Source organism: Arachis ipaensis, chromosome B3 (assembly GCF_059453495.1).
Source record: "Arachis ipaensis isolate K30076 ecotype BB chromosome B3, ASM5945349v1, whole genome shotgun sequence".
In the NCBI taxonomy this organism is placed as follows: Eukaryota; Viridiplantae; Streptophyta; class Magnoliopsida; order Fabales; family Fabaceae; genus Arachis; species Arachis ipaensis.
Genome location: NC_142438.1, coordinates 141,172,641 through 141,187,624, shown reverse-complemented (window position 1 = coordinate 141,187,624; position 14,984 = coordinate 141,172,641).

Genomic DNA, 14,984 nt, shown 5'->3' with positions numbered 1-14,984 from the left:
ACTTAGAGATACCTGAGAGGTGTCAGTGTATTTATAGTGGTGAACCAATAACCACCGTTGGAGTAGTTCCACCTTTTAAGGGGAATAACCGTCCCTTTATCTTAGGGTGGTTGAGATATGGCTCTTGGAAGTGGTTAGAGAGATTCTAGGGGCAGTTATCCTCTTGAGGGAGGGTTTATCTGCCAGCTGATCCTCGTACCGACTTCTTTAGAGCAAGTCGTGAAGATAGCCGACTTCGTGGCATCTGGTTTGTGTATTGTGAGGCTCAACTCCTTTGGGTTGGGCCTTTTTACTTGGATTCTGGGCCTTAGCGTTGGGCCAGGGTATGAACAGTGCCCCTACTCGAGCCCAATTTCTATTTTAGGATTGGGTTCGAGTATTCTACTCGGGGTCGTAGTCGACCTATGAGGGAACCGACGTGATTTTGCGCAACCGACGTGACTTTTCGTGACTTTTGATTTTCACAGTTACGTCTAATCGAACGTCGCGTCCGTTAGAGGTTCGCGTAGGTATTAATTACCTTGGTAACGGTGCACCCATTAATGACTGCCTGTTTTTACCATTATGCCCCTAACGTGTTTATAAATACTTTCGCTCTCTTTCGTTGTTTCGTTTATGCGATTTTTCAAATTTTCTCTTCATCCGTTCGTACAGTATTCTTGCATTTGAAGGCTTTTATCTTCTCCAACCTTATTCTCATATAAAGGTTAGATTTTTCTTCTTTTCCTTTAACGACATGCTTTCTGTTTGCATGCTTTTATTTTTTAGATGGGTAGGTTGATCCGTAGACCTCTGTTTGATTCCATACTTCCCCCTCAGAGACCATGTTTTTTTTATTTTCTTTTCCTTTTTTCCTTTTGTAGGTTTTACCAACCCTTTTTCCAAAGAAAGAAAATGTCTTTTGTTGAAAGTCTTGCTCAGTGGGTTGATGTCACAGTCCTGGGGGAGGAACCTTGGGTCGACACTGATTTTCTTACTGATCTTCGCACTCGCCACCGGCTCTGCACCTCTGATGAGGATGAGCCGAAGTATGAACTACTTGCCCCAGGTCCAGAAGACCGGGTCTGTTTTGGGAAGGCTTCGGAGGCAGCCCCTCATTTCTTTTTCATGTATGAAAGCATGCTTACCCGCCTGGGTGTTTTCCTTCCCTTTTCTGGCTTTGAGATTGATGTTTTACGCCACTGCCGTGTTGCACCTACCCAGCTTCATCCCAATTCCTGGGGTTTTCTGAAAATTTATCAATTTGTCAGCCATGCTTTAGACTTTCCGACTTCCTTAAGGATTTTCTTTTTTCTCTTCCATATGACTAAGCCCTTCAGTGGACAAAATAATAAACAACAGTGGGTGTCCTTCCGGGCTATACAAGGTCGGAGGGTCTTCACCCTTTTTGATGAATCTTTCTATGACTTCAAAAATTATTTTTTCAAAGTGCAAGCTGTAGAGGGTCACCACTCCTTTTTCTTGGATGAGAATTCTTCTCCTCGCTTTCCTCTATATTGGCTGGAGGCCTCCCCTGTGAGAAATATGGTCTGGATGACCTGGATGAAGTGGAGACAGTCATTGTGGGGTTCCTCCGAGAAGTGTGGGGGAGGGCCCCATATTTGGATACTAAAAAATTTCTCCAGGGGGCGCCATCCTTCGTCCAGTCGCAACTAGGTAGCTTTTACTTATCCACCTTGTTTTCGACTTATGGTTACCAACTTGTAGTTACCGACTTGTTTTACTAATTGTTTCTCTTTTGCAGAGATGGCGAGGAAGAATTCAAATGAGTCTTACCAAAGGGTTCAGGAGGTCAAGGCAAGGTCTCGCGCCAGGACCGGTGGCGCCAGGGTAACTAGCTCCTCTCTTCTTCCTCCTTCCTCTTCTTCCCGTAGTTTGGGGACCCCTTCTGAACCTATTAATATCTCCTCTTCTGCTCCTTCTCAGCCATCCCCTCCCCCCGATCCTCCCCTGAGCCTGAAAGGAAGAAGCGCAAGGCTTTAGAGCCTAGTTCTTCTTTCGAGGGTGAAGCCAATGTGGATGCCCCTGAATTTATCCGGAAGTACATTTATCCTCATGCCCGTATAGGTTTGGATGATGTTTCTATCCGGAACCACCTCACTATTCTGGCTCAGGAGAGTATCAGGGCGGCGGCGGTGTGCACCAAATTTCTTGATATTTTCGAGAAGACTCCTCTTAGCTCTCTTGGCTCGTCCTCGAGGGCGAAAGAGTTGGAGGAGAGACTTCTTTTATATCAAGAACATGAGAAGAAGTTGAAGGAGGAGGTCGCCAAACTAGAGGAGGAGAGGAAGGGTCTCCAGGAGAGGGAGAGCAAGTTGTAGGCCCAGTGCAACATGGAGGTCGGTTTAAGGCTGAAGGCGCAGGAGAGCTATTCAAGCCTTTTTGAGGATCTTGTGGTTGTGAAAAAAGATCTGCTGAATGCTCGGACTGCCTATGCCGAGTTGGAGGACTCTATTGCCGAGGGATCTGAAGAGACCTGGAGGATTTTTAAGGAGCAAGTCGGAGTCATTGCTCCTGGCTTGGATCTTTCTCCTTTGGATCCTGACAAGGTTGTCATTGACGGTGCTATAGTGTCTCCTCCTGCCCCCCAAGTTGTTTCTGAGTTAGACTTGAAGACTCGGGGGCAGAGGATTATTGAGTCCCCTCCTCGCTCAAAGGATGCTCCGAGCTCTTCAAAGGTTTCTCCGACTTCCTCTCCATCTCCTATGGATGCCTCTCTCCCTGGTCCTGATGGCGCTCCGACTTCTCTTCCCGACTCTGGTGGTGATCCGTCTACTTCTCTTTAAAGATTTATTGGCTATATGGGGGCCCGGCCTGTGGGTCTCCCCTTTTTTAAACTCTTTATTGTTTGTTGGTGGTGTTGATAACTTAACATTTCTCTGGCCTTTTAAGGCCGTAAACAAAATATTTATAAGTACCCTTTTTTGGATAAGAGTTTTAAGTTACCTTATGTGTGCATGCTTTTCTGATTTTTGCTCTTTCGAAGTCCCCTTGATCTTTTCTGAAAACCTTTCCTTTGGCTTGCCTGTCTTTCCGAGCCTTTTTGCTTTAAGGACTTTAGGACAGCTTTTAAGCTTTTTCCCTAGGTTTTTTTTTTTATCTCTTTTTGGTTATTCCTTATACTCAACTTTGTTTTGTTGAGCTTTTATGACTTAGGTTATTTTTGCGATGCGTTTTAATTTCTACTCGATTTTTCATTTCGACTTATAAGTCGGAATGTCTCCGAGTTTCTCACGATTAACTTTTATAACCTCTTTACACCGACTTGTACCTCGTCGTTTTATCCTGACGACCATCTAGGTCAGTTCATGGGATTTTCACGTTTTGTCGAGCTTAAGTCGGCGCGTTTCGTAGGAAAGAGTAAACGAGAAGGAATTCATGAGAGATATTGTAAAAAAAAATCTTTATTTATTGGGGAGGTACCTTACTGCTACTAAGGGCTTTTGACGGCCTATTTTCCCTTAGCCTCCACTATGATGCCTCGTTAAAAACCCTTCTCCAGAAAAAAACCCTTTGATTTTGGGAAAAAATCATGAAGTTGGGAAAAGAGTACATCAGGGAGTAGAGTTCGCTTTTAACTATAGTACCTTTTCATGTTACAAGCATGCCACGACCTTGGTAACTCGGTGCCACTTAGGTCGGTTACCTTATAATAACCTTTTCCTAAGACCTCGCTAACTTTGTAGGGTCCCTTCCAATTGGCGGCGAGCTTTCCTTCCCCTGATTTATTGACTCCAATGTCGTTTCTGATCAAGACCAAGTCATTTGGGGTGAAGGTTCTTCGAATGACTTTTTTGTTGTATCTTGTAGTCATCCTTTGCTTCAGCGCTGCTTCTCTTATCTGGGCTTCTTCTCGGACTTCGGGGAGCAAATCGAGCTCTTCTTTGTGCCCCTGTACGTTTCCAATCTCATCGTGGAGAATCACCCTTGGACTTTGTTCGCTGATTTCTATTGGTATCATGGCTTCTACGCCATAGACTAATCGGAAGGGCGTTTCTCCAGTGGCAGATTGGGGCGTTGTCCTGTAAGCCCATAACACTTGTGGGAGCTCCTCAGCCCAGGCTCCTTTTGCATCTTGTAGCCTTTTCTTCAACCCTGCCAGTATGACTTTGTTGGCTGCCTCGGCTTGTCCATTTGCTTGCGGATGTTCCACCGAGGTGAACTGGTGTTTAATCTTCATACTGGCCACCAGACTTCTGAAGGTAGAGTCGGTGAACTGGGTTCCATTATCTGTAGTGATGGAATATGGTATCCCATATCTTGTGATGATATTCTTGTAGAGGAACCTCTGACTTTTTTGGGCTGTGATGGTAGCCAGTGGTTCTGCTTCTATCCATTTTGTGAAGTAGTCTATTCCCACAATCAAGTATTTGACTTGTTCCGGGGCCTGGGGGAAAGGGCCTAACAGATCCATCCCCCATTTTGCAAAGGGCCATGGGGAAGTTATACTGATTAGTTCCTCAGGGGGAGCCACGTGGAAATTTGCATACATTTGGCATGGTTGACATTTTTTCACAAATTCCCTGGCATCTCTCTGCAAGGTCAGCCAATAGAATCCAGCTCAGATTACTTTTCTGGCAAGCGACCTGGCTCCGAAATGATTTCCGCAAATCTCACTGTGAACCTCCTCCAATACCTCGGTGGTTCTCGAGGTCGGTACACACTTTAACAATGGTGTTGATATCCCTCTTCTATAGAGAATATTTTTCACCAGAGTGTAGTGTTGTGCTTCCCTCCGGATTTTCTTAGCCTCTTTTTCCTCCTTGGGGAGGATGTCGAATTTCATATATTCGACCAAGGGGTTCATCCATCCGAGGTTTAATCCGGTTACCTCAAGGACCACTTGCCTTTCTTCTGTTTTTTCCACGGAAGGTTCCTGGAGAGTTTCTTGGATCAGGCTTCTATTATTCCCTCCTGGCTTAGTACTTGCTAACTTGGAGAGGGCGTCTGCTCTGCTATTGAGATCCCGAGTTATGTGTTTGACTTCGATTTCCGCAAAGCGCCCGAGGTACTCCAAAGTTTTTTCCAAGCATCTCTTCATATTTGGGTCTTTTGCCTGATACTCTCCGTTTATCTGGGAAGTCACTACCTGGGAATCGCTATATATCATCACTTTTGTTGCACCGACTTCTTCTGCCAGCTTTAATCCAGCAATCAGGGCTTCATATTCTGCCTGATTATTTGAAGCTGGGAATTCAAATTTGAGGGAAACCTCTATTTGGGTTCCTCTTTCATTGACCAATATTATGCCTGCGCCGCTTCCTGTCTTGTTTGGGGATCCATCTACATAGAGTTCCCATGTAGTTGGCTTTTCCTCTTGGTCTCCCGCGTACTCAGCTATGAAGTCGATGAGGCATTGAGCTTTGATTGCCGTCCGAGTTTCATACCTCAAGTCGAACTCGGAGAGCTCTATTGCCCATTGAACCATTCTCCCTGCAACACCCGTCTTTTGGAGGATTTGCTTCATGGGTTGGTTCGTGCGGACTCTTATTGTATGAGCTTGAAAGTAAGGCTGTAGCCTTCGTGAGGCTACCACTAAGGAGTAGGCAAACTTCTCTAGTTTATGGTACCTTAGCTCGGGGCCTTGTAGAACTTTGCTGATGAAATACACTGGATGCTGACCGACCTCGTCTTCTCTTATTAGGGCTGACGCGACAGCCTTGTCTGCTACAGATAAGTATAGGACGAGGTCTTCTCCAACTACAGGTCGGGTCAGAATCGGAGGTTGACTCAAGAATCTTTTGAACTCCTGGAACGCCTCTTCGCATTTAGGAGTCCACTCGAACTGACATCCCTTTCTCAATAAGGAGAACAGTGGAAGGGATTTTAGTGCTGATCCTGCCAAGAATCTGGAGAGGGCTGCAAGTCGGCCGTTTAGCTGCTGGACCTCTCTTAAGCAAGTCGGGCTTTTCATTTCCAGGATAGCTCTACACTTATCGGGATTTGCTTCGATCCCCCTTTGTGTCAGCATAAACCCTAGAAATTTTCCAGCCTCCACCACGAAGGTACACTTTGCGGGATTTAGCCTCATCCTGTGTGACCTTATGGTGTCAAATACTTGCGAGAGGTCCGTTAAGAGGTTGGCCTCTTTCTTGGTTTTCACCAACATGTCGTCTACATAAACTTCTATTAAGCTCCCAAGGTGGGGGGCAAACACTTTGTTCATCAGCCTTTGGTATGTAGCTCCTGCATTTTTCAACCCAAATGGCATAACCACAAAGCAAAAATTTGCTATGGGCGTGATGAATGATGTTTTCTCCTGGTCTGGCTCATGCATCGAGATTTGGTTATATCCCGAGTAGGCATCCATGAACGACAAGTATTGATACCCTGAGCTAGAGTCTACAAGGGTATTATTCCGGGGGTTACCTGAAATTGTAGGTCGATCTTGGTCGAGATCTTCTGTGCTGGTCGGAACCGAGGTGTCCGGTTGGTGAATGGTGACCGGAGCTGGTGCGTCCGACTTGTTGGACTAGTTGTGCTGCTGATCCTTTGCCACCGAAGGGTGGGGGGTACCTGCAAGAGACTCCGATGCTTAAGTTAGCAAGGGTATTGAGCATGTTTTTTGTAGAATCAGAGTATGAGTTATACCTGGGTGCTCCAGTGTATTTATAGTGTTGAGATGTGACCTTCGTTGGGTAGGATAAGTTAGTTATCTTATCTTATCTTTATCTTTAGAGTTGAGGTCAGCGTATCTTCATTGGAACCGCCCTTATCTCTATAGGCTTAGGCCGCCTTAGGATTTGGGTCGTGTTCCTCTATTTGGGCCTTTTACTGGGCTCTCTTGTTGATTTGGCCAAGCTCTCTGAGAAGAGGTCGGATAGTCTGACCTGAAGAGGTCGGTCGCTTTATCTCCAATCATCCCAGGTCGGATAGCTCGACCCAGGGTATGAACAGTTATCAATACTTGGGAGCGGATAAGGGTCCTTGGGACATGCCTTATTTAAGTCGGTGTAGTCGACACACATTCTCCACTTGCCGTTTTGCTTCTTGACTAGAACTACATTTGCTAACCATGTTGGATATTCGACTTCTCTGATGAAGCCGGCTTCTAGGAGTGCCTGCACTTGCTCTTCCACTGCTAGGGCTCGTTCTGGGCCGAGCTTGCGTCTTCTCTGTTGTACAGGTCGGGACCCTAGGTACACCGAGAGCTTGTGGGACATAAGCTCGGGGTCTATCCCGGGCACGTCGGAGGCTTTCCAGGCAAAGAGGTCGGAATTGTCTCTTAGGAGCTTAATCAGCCCTTGCTTTAGGGTTTCCCCTAGGTTGGCTCCTATGTTGGTGTTTTTTCCTTCCTCTTTGTCGACCTGTATTTCCTCAGTTTTTCCTCCCGGCTGTGGTCGCAGCTCTTCTCGGGCCCTTGCACCGCCGAGCTCTATGATGTGGATTTCTTTGCCTTTTCCCCTCAGGTTCAGGCTTTCATTGTAGCACTTTCTTGCCAACTTCTGATCTCCCCTCACCGTTGCTATTCCTGCTGGGGTCGGGAATTTCATGCAAAGGTGCGGAGTTGACACCACCGCTCCGAGTCGATTAAGGGTAGCTCTGCCGATCAAAGCATTATATGCTGACCCTACGTCGATGACTATGAAGTCTATACTCAGAGTTTTGGATTTTTCCCCTTTTCCAAAGGTAGTGTGTAGGGGTAGAAATCCTAGTGGTCTTATCGGTGTGTCGCCTAGTCCGTACAAGGTGTCGAGGTAGGCTCTTAATTCTTTCTCATCCAACCCTAGTTTGTCAAAGGCGGGCTTGAAAAGGATGTCCGCTGAGCTCCCTTGATCTACTAGGGTTCTGTGGAGATGGGCATTGGCTAGGATCATAGTAATTACCACTGGGTCATCATGTCCAGGGATTATTCCTTGCCCATCTTCTCTTGTGAATGAAATGGTGGGGAGGTCGGATGACTCTCCTCCGACCTGGTAGACTCGCTTGAGATGTCTTTTGCGAGAGGACTTGGTGAGTCCCCCTCCCGTGAATCCTCCTGAGATCATATGGATATGTCTCTCCGGAGTCTGCGGTGGTGGGTCTCTTCTATCCATATCGTCTCGCTTTCTCTTCCCATGACCATCCGACCTTTCTATGAGATATCTGTCGAGCCGGCCTTCTCTAGCCAGCTTTTCTATCACATTTTTAAGGTCGTAACAGTCATTTGTCGAGTGACCATATATTTTATGGTACTCACAGTAGTCGCTGCGACTCCCCCCCTTTTTTTATTTTTAATGGGCCTGGGAGGTGACAGCCTTTCAGTATTGCAAATCTCTCTGTATACATCCACTATGGAAACCTTTAGAGGAGTATAAGAGTGATATTTCCTTGGTCTATCGAGACCGAGTTCTTCCTTCTTCTTGGGCTCCCTCTCCCTCTCTTTTGTTGAGGGGAGATTCCCAGGTCGCCAACTCGAATCTCTCAGCCTAGCATTCTCCTCCATGTTGATGTACTTTTCAGCTCTTTCCTGTACATCACTTAAGGAGGTGGGGTGTCTTTTTGATATGGACTGTGAGAAGGGGCCTTCTCTAAGCCCATTGACTAACCCCATTATGACTGCTTCGGTGGACAAGTCTTGAATTTCTAAACATGCTTTGTTGAACCTTTCTATGTAGGCTCGTAAGGATTCTCTGACCTCCTGCTTTATTCCCAGGAGGCTTGGTGCATGTTTTACTTTGTCTTTCTGGATAGAGAACCTCATCAAGAACTTCCTTGAGAGGTCTTCAAAACTGGTGACTGACCTCGGGGGGAGGCTGTCGAACCACTTCATTACTGCTTTCGACAGTGTAGTCGGGAAAGCTTTGCATCGTGTAGCGTCGGAGGCATCAGCCAGATACATCCAACTTTTGAAATTGCTTAGGTGATGCTTCGGATCTGTGGTTCCGTCATAGAGGTCCATATCGGGGCTTTTGAAGTTCCTCGGAACTTTTTCCCTCATTATATCCTTGCTGAAGGGATCCTCCCCTCCTAGGAGCGACTCTTCTCGCTCGTCGCGGGAGTTCCGACCTTTGAGGGAGGATTCCAACTTCAAGAGTTTTCTTTCTAACTCCTTTCGTCGTTCCATCTCCTCTTTTAGGTTCTTTTCTGTCTCCCTTTGTCGCTCCCGCTCCTGTTCCAATTGTTACAGGTGGCTTTGGTGGACATGGACTAGTCCCATAAGTTCAGTTGCATGGGACTGTCCGTCCTTCTCCGATTCGCGCCCTTCTGAGGAGTTCACCTTCGGATTTTTGACTCCGGAGGTACCTTCTCTATGCTGATCATTGGTTCCCTGGTGGAGGGTCAGGTCTGCGTCATTGTTTCCCGTATCCAAATTCTCTTGTTCGGAATCTGATTCCACATGACCCCCTTCGGGGGATCTGTCTGCCATCACTGGTTGATCTCTCGGGTCCCCGGCAACGGCGCCAATGTTACGATGGGTAACCGGAGATTGTTGGGCTGGACTCGCTGGGTTGGCCTAATCGTCTGAGGAAGGAAGCCTTCGAGCGGGTCTGCGCCTTGGGGGCCTCCGTCCGACTTGTGAGTATGAACGAATGGGGGTGGTACCTGCAAAGACACTCCGATGCCTAAGTCAGCAAGGGTGTGAGCAGGTCTAGAGAGTATTAGGACTTAGAGATACCTGAGAGGTGTCAGTGTATTTATAGTGGTGAACCAATAACCACCGTTGGAGTAGTTCCACCTTTTAAGGGAAATAATCGTCCCTTTATCTTAGGGTGGTTGAGATATGGCTCTTGGAAGTGATTAGAAAGATTCTAGGGGCAGTTATCCTCTTGAGGGAGGGTTTATCTGCCAGCTGATCCTCGTACCGACTTCTTTAGAGTAAGTCGTGAAGATAGCCGACTTCGTGGCATCTGGTTTGTGTATTGTGAGGCTCAACTCCTTTGGGTTGGGCCTTTTTACTTGGATCCTGAGCCTTAGCGTTGGGTCAGGGTATGAGCAGTATATTTGTTATTTGTTATTTTCTATAAAATTAATTGATAAAAAATAAGAAAAGATAAAAATTTAATTTTTAAATTATAAAAAATGATATAATTTATCAACAATATATTCATATATTTATTTACATATATATATATATTTTGGTATTATATTTATTTATATATTATGTAGGTGGGTCTTCACTCTTCACATTTGAGTTGGACCTCAGATGTCAGATCCTATGCTACCGCGTGGAGTCGGCTAACCTCATCACTAGCCAAATGTTGCGACTATCTAAAATTTCAGAAATCAAATTATTGAATTTCAGTTTTTTGAAGGAAGCAAAACCAATCAATTATTGAAGATAGTCTCTTTCTCAAAAAGTGAATTCACCTACGTCTAGCTGCGACGACAAAAGAAGGAAGTAATTTGAAGTTAATTATATGTGGTAGTAGTTAAATTTTAAAAAATAATATAATTTATCAATGTATTCATATGTTTATTTATGGAGTCCACTAAAACGTCCTTTTTTTAAAGATGTTCTCATATTGTGTTTTAATTGGTTTCTGTATAATTTATTCGATATTTCTCATCACATATTATTAAATTCTTCAAAAGATTTTCTTTTCAGAAACAATAAAAAATATTTAATTTGGACTAAAACAAAAAAAATAATAAATTAACTATTAGATTTTTTTAAAAGATTATTTACATAAAAAAATATATCACATTATATATATATATATATATATATAAAACAAGCTCTTAAAATTTTTATAAATAAAAAAATAATTAATTTATATCCGTACAATATATAAAATCATTACTATATTATTATTATATTATATATTAAGATTCACTAATTTAAATTTTTTTTAATATAAACATTAGAAATAAATAAATTTTTTATAACTAAATGTAGTGTAATAAAATATATATAATATTAATCAGTTCTTAAAAAATTCTAAAAAGATAGTTTCTTTCATTTTAGTAAAATAACTATTTATTAAAGTAGACAAATTAATTATTTTCTTCTCATATACAATTTTTTTAAGACATAAAATTAATTAATTAGGACATTGGTTAAGATAATTAAAGTCACTATTTCATTAAATTTTTAATTTAAAGAAAAATTCTAGTTAATTTTGGTATAGAAATTTTGAATTTGAAAACATTAATAAAAATTATGTTGAATTTTGATTTATTTGATTTTCATTTAAATTAATAACTACATAAGTTAAAGTTCTGTTTTGAAGTTATATTCGAGTTTTAATCTAATTTTTAAAGTTTCAATTTACGTAGTTTGATTTTTTAACTTAGGTATCCGTGACTCATATTAGGGTTTTAAGTGTTTAGTTGAAAAAAAATAAGGTAAAAAAATTTTAATTGTCACATCAAACAGTCGCTAGAATGTATAATGTAACAGTCGTTAGTCCATCTCAGCATGTCGTTAACGATTTTGTGAGACAGTGACAAAAATAAGATTAGGAACCAATGTGAGTCATAACTATTAAGCTGGGAGACTAAATTGAGTAAATCGAAATTTTTGAAATTAGATTGAAACATAGTTGTTAGAACCGAACCAATGATCGAACCGGTCAAACTACTGGTTTACTAATTTATTGGTTCAACCGATAAAACCGGTCTCATGTAAATATAAAATATAAAATAGTTAAAAACTTAAAATTAAAATTTGAAATACATATCTTCACTAATATTTTATGAAAAATCAAGTCTCAACTTCTAAAAATAACTAATATAAAAAAAATATAAAATTTTAATACTACAATAGTATCTTATTTTGACACAATAAAAAAATAATTAATTCACAAAGTCTATCATCTAACTATAATATCAGTAGATTTTAACACTAACATCAAAATAAATAACCTTAATCACAATACTAGTAATAAAATAGATCAAATAAATTAATAAATTTTTAGTGAAATTTATATTTATATTAATAATGGTATATAATTAAAATATAATTAATTTTAAAAATAGAAAATACAAAAATTAAATTAGATTAGATATTTATGTATACTATATAATTAATATTTGTCAAATATAATACTTAGAAATGCAATGGCTAAGTGGCAAGTAGAGGTTGCTTTTGTTCTAAGGTTCTTGGTTTGAGACCTTGTAGAGACATTTTAAAAAAATTTTCAAGCAGACCAGTTCGGTTAGACCGGTTTGTACTGGTTTTTACCGGTTCACACTGGTTTTATTCCTTAAACGGTCCAAGAAATAAACTGAACCGAACTAGGATTCGGTTCTAGTCTGGTTCACTAGTTTTTCGGTCAAATCAGCCGATCCAGTTCGATTTTTACAACTATGGATTCAAATACGAACATAATTTCAGAGACCAATAAGTATTATCTCTTTATTGACAATTAAGTTGTTTTAATAGTAATTAAGATCTAATAATGGTTTATAATAAAAGAAGCATTCTTTTGCAACAATGAACCTATAGTAGTAGTTATGGGTGTTCATAGATTAGATCATATCCATATAAATCCACAGTATTTATCTGTATCTGATCTGTAATTTGAGGATATGATCTGATCTGTAAGATGATCGGATTGGATTGAATCGGATCCACACTCTAATTAGATAGAAGTAAATATGTTTACAAAAGTAAACAAAAAAAATTATTGACTTTTTTATAAAAATAAAATTTTTTAATATTTTTTATTTTATGAATATATTTGATATCTGATCCAAACATAAAAAGTGCGAATATCGAATTTGATCTAATGAGTTTAGTGTGGATTGGATCGAAATTTCAGTCATATCCATCTGTAAACACCTCTAGCAATAATAACTAAAAAATTATAATGATTATATTTTTAACTAAGAGGAAGTGCAAAAAAAAAAAAGTACTAAATACAAGAATATTTAATCAAATATTAAAAGAAAATTTTACTTTAAAACAGTTTGACTTTTTTTTCTATGATTTTAAGAAAGGTTTTGTAAGTCCCTAATTTTGTTATCGATTTTTGTAGTGTTAGCCCTCATATTATCAATTTGATTCATATATAATTCGAATGATAAATTATTTGGTGACGTGCTTCCTTTTTTACTCTGATATACTTGTTTATTATTATTATTATTATTATTATTATTATTATTATTATTATTATTATTATTATTATTATTATTATTATTATTATTAAAAAATAACAGGCCAAATTATTGCCATAACATAATAGAAGTATGGAAATTTATCATTCTTCTCTAATGGAGGAAACAAAATTCTTTTCAATAGTTTATTTAACGTTTAGTAGAATAAAAATAAATTTTATTAGAATAAATTTTAGTACGAGTTTAATATTTTTATTCATCATAAAATATTTATAGAATTACTCGTAGATAAATTTTGAAAAAAAGAAAAAAAAACATGATTTTTAATTTTATTTTTAAATAAACTTTATTTTTAATTTTAAAATAAATTTTATTTTTATTTTTTAATAATATTAATTTTGTACCGTATATAATTATTCAATTTTTTTAATCATATATAAATAAATTAGTCTTAATAAGACTTTTTTGTGTTATTCAATTATATTTTAAAAAATAATTAATTATTAAAATAATTGAACTTTTCGCAACAAAAATAATAAAAAAAATTATGAACGAAAAAAATTAACTATCCTAATAATTTTTTATATTTTTATTCATATTTTAATTATAAACATAAATATAATTTAATTATAGGGCAATTTACATAAATAAATTGTTTGCCTCTTAAATTTAGGCAATTGCATTGTTTCAAATATGAAGACGCAAATACATTGTTTTATATATCTATAGAAACCGCTGCTGCCAGTAGCGATTTATCGAAATACATAATCCGCTATAGCCAGCAGCTGTTTACATGCGAATGGGGGAACACAGAAACTGCTAGAGGCTGTCGCAGTTTCTATTTGTTGATGCTTCGTCATAAACTGCTACTGGCAGTAGCGGTTTATGTGTATTGGGATATGTGCGTAAACCGCTAGAGGCAGCAGCGGTTTACGTTGATTATAAAAAATATTTGTTTATGCTAAATTAAGTTACAAAAAGATTGAGAGAAAGAAAACGGAGTATATATTTTTTGCAATCATATGATTTATATGGATAAAAAATGAAGTAAATTTTAAAGAAAAAGTGTATGCTTAATTTTTTTACTAAAAATAAATTATTTTATCATCCATAAGTTTTAGAAGGGATGAAGATAAAAAAAATTTAGTCTTAGTTTATATATTTTAGTACTTTGTGAGTACTCACTCTTTGATTTGCTATTTAATCTCATTTTAATAATAAATACAAATAAAAAATTATTACATGTATATTTATATTTTTTATTTTATTCATCAAAATTATGATGCTATCACTATTATTTATTCAATTAATCAACTGTAAAATACAAATAATTTTTATTTTTTGGTATAAGACAACAAAATTGCACAAATAAAAAAAATTCATTTAGCTAGAACCTCAAATGCAAATCAGCAGCAAAGAACACAACCCATTTTTCAAACTCTCTAATATCTTTTGTATGGTTGATATAAATAAAAGAGAATGAAGTGATTTTTAAAGAGAAAAATATATGATTTAGTAAACTTTTGGCTAAAAATAAATTATTTTATTATTTATAAATTTTAAAAGAGATGAGAATAAAAAAAATTAGTATTGGTTTATATAATTCAATACTTTGAAGACTGTATTTTTTATTTGTAATTTGGTCTCACTTTTAATAATAAATACAAATAAAAATTTTATTACATGTATATTTATATTTTTTAAATTATATTGTGAAATGATAAATTAATTTTTTTATTTATAATATTATTTAAATAGTATATACTATTAATTATTTGTTTTGTAATTATTTTTTTAGATAAAGATTAAGTTTACTATTTGTTTTCATACTCAACTAAACCGCTGCTGTCTTTAGCGGTTTACGCACATGTCCCAATACACATAAACCGCTACTGCCAGTAGCGGTTTATGACCAAGCATCAACAAACAGAAACCGCGACAGCCTCTAGCGGTTTCTGTGTTCCCCCATTCGCATGTAAACCGCTGCTGGCTATAGCAGATTA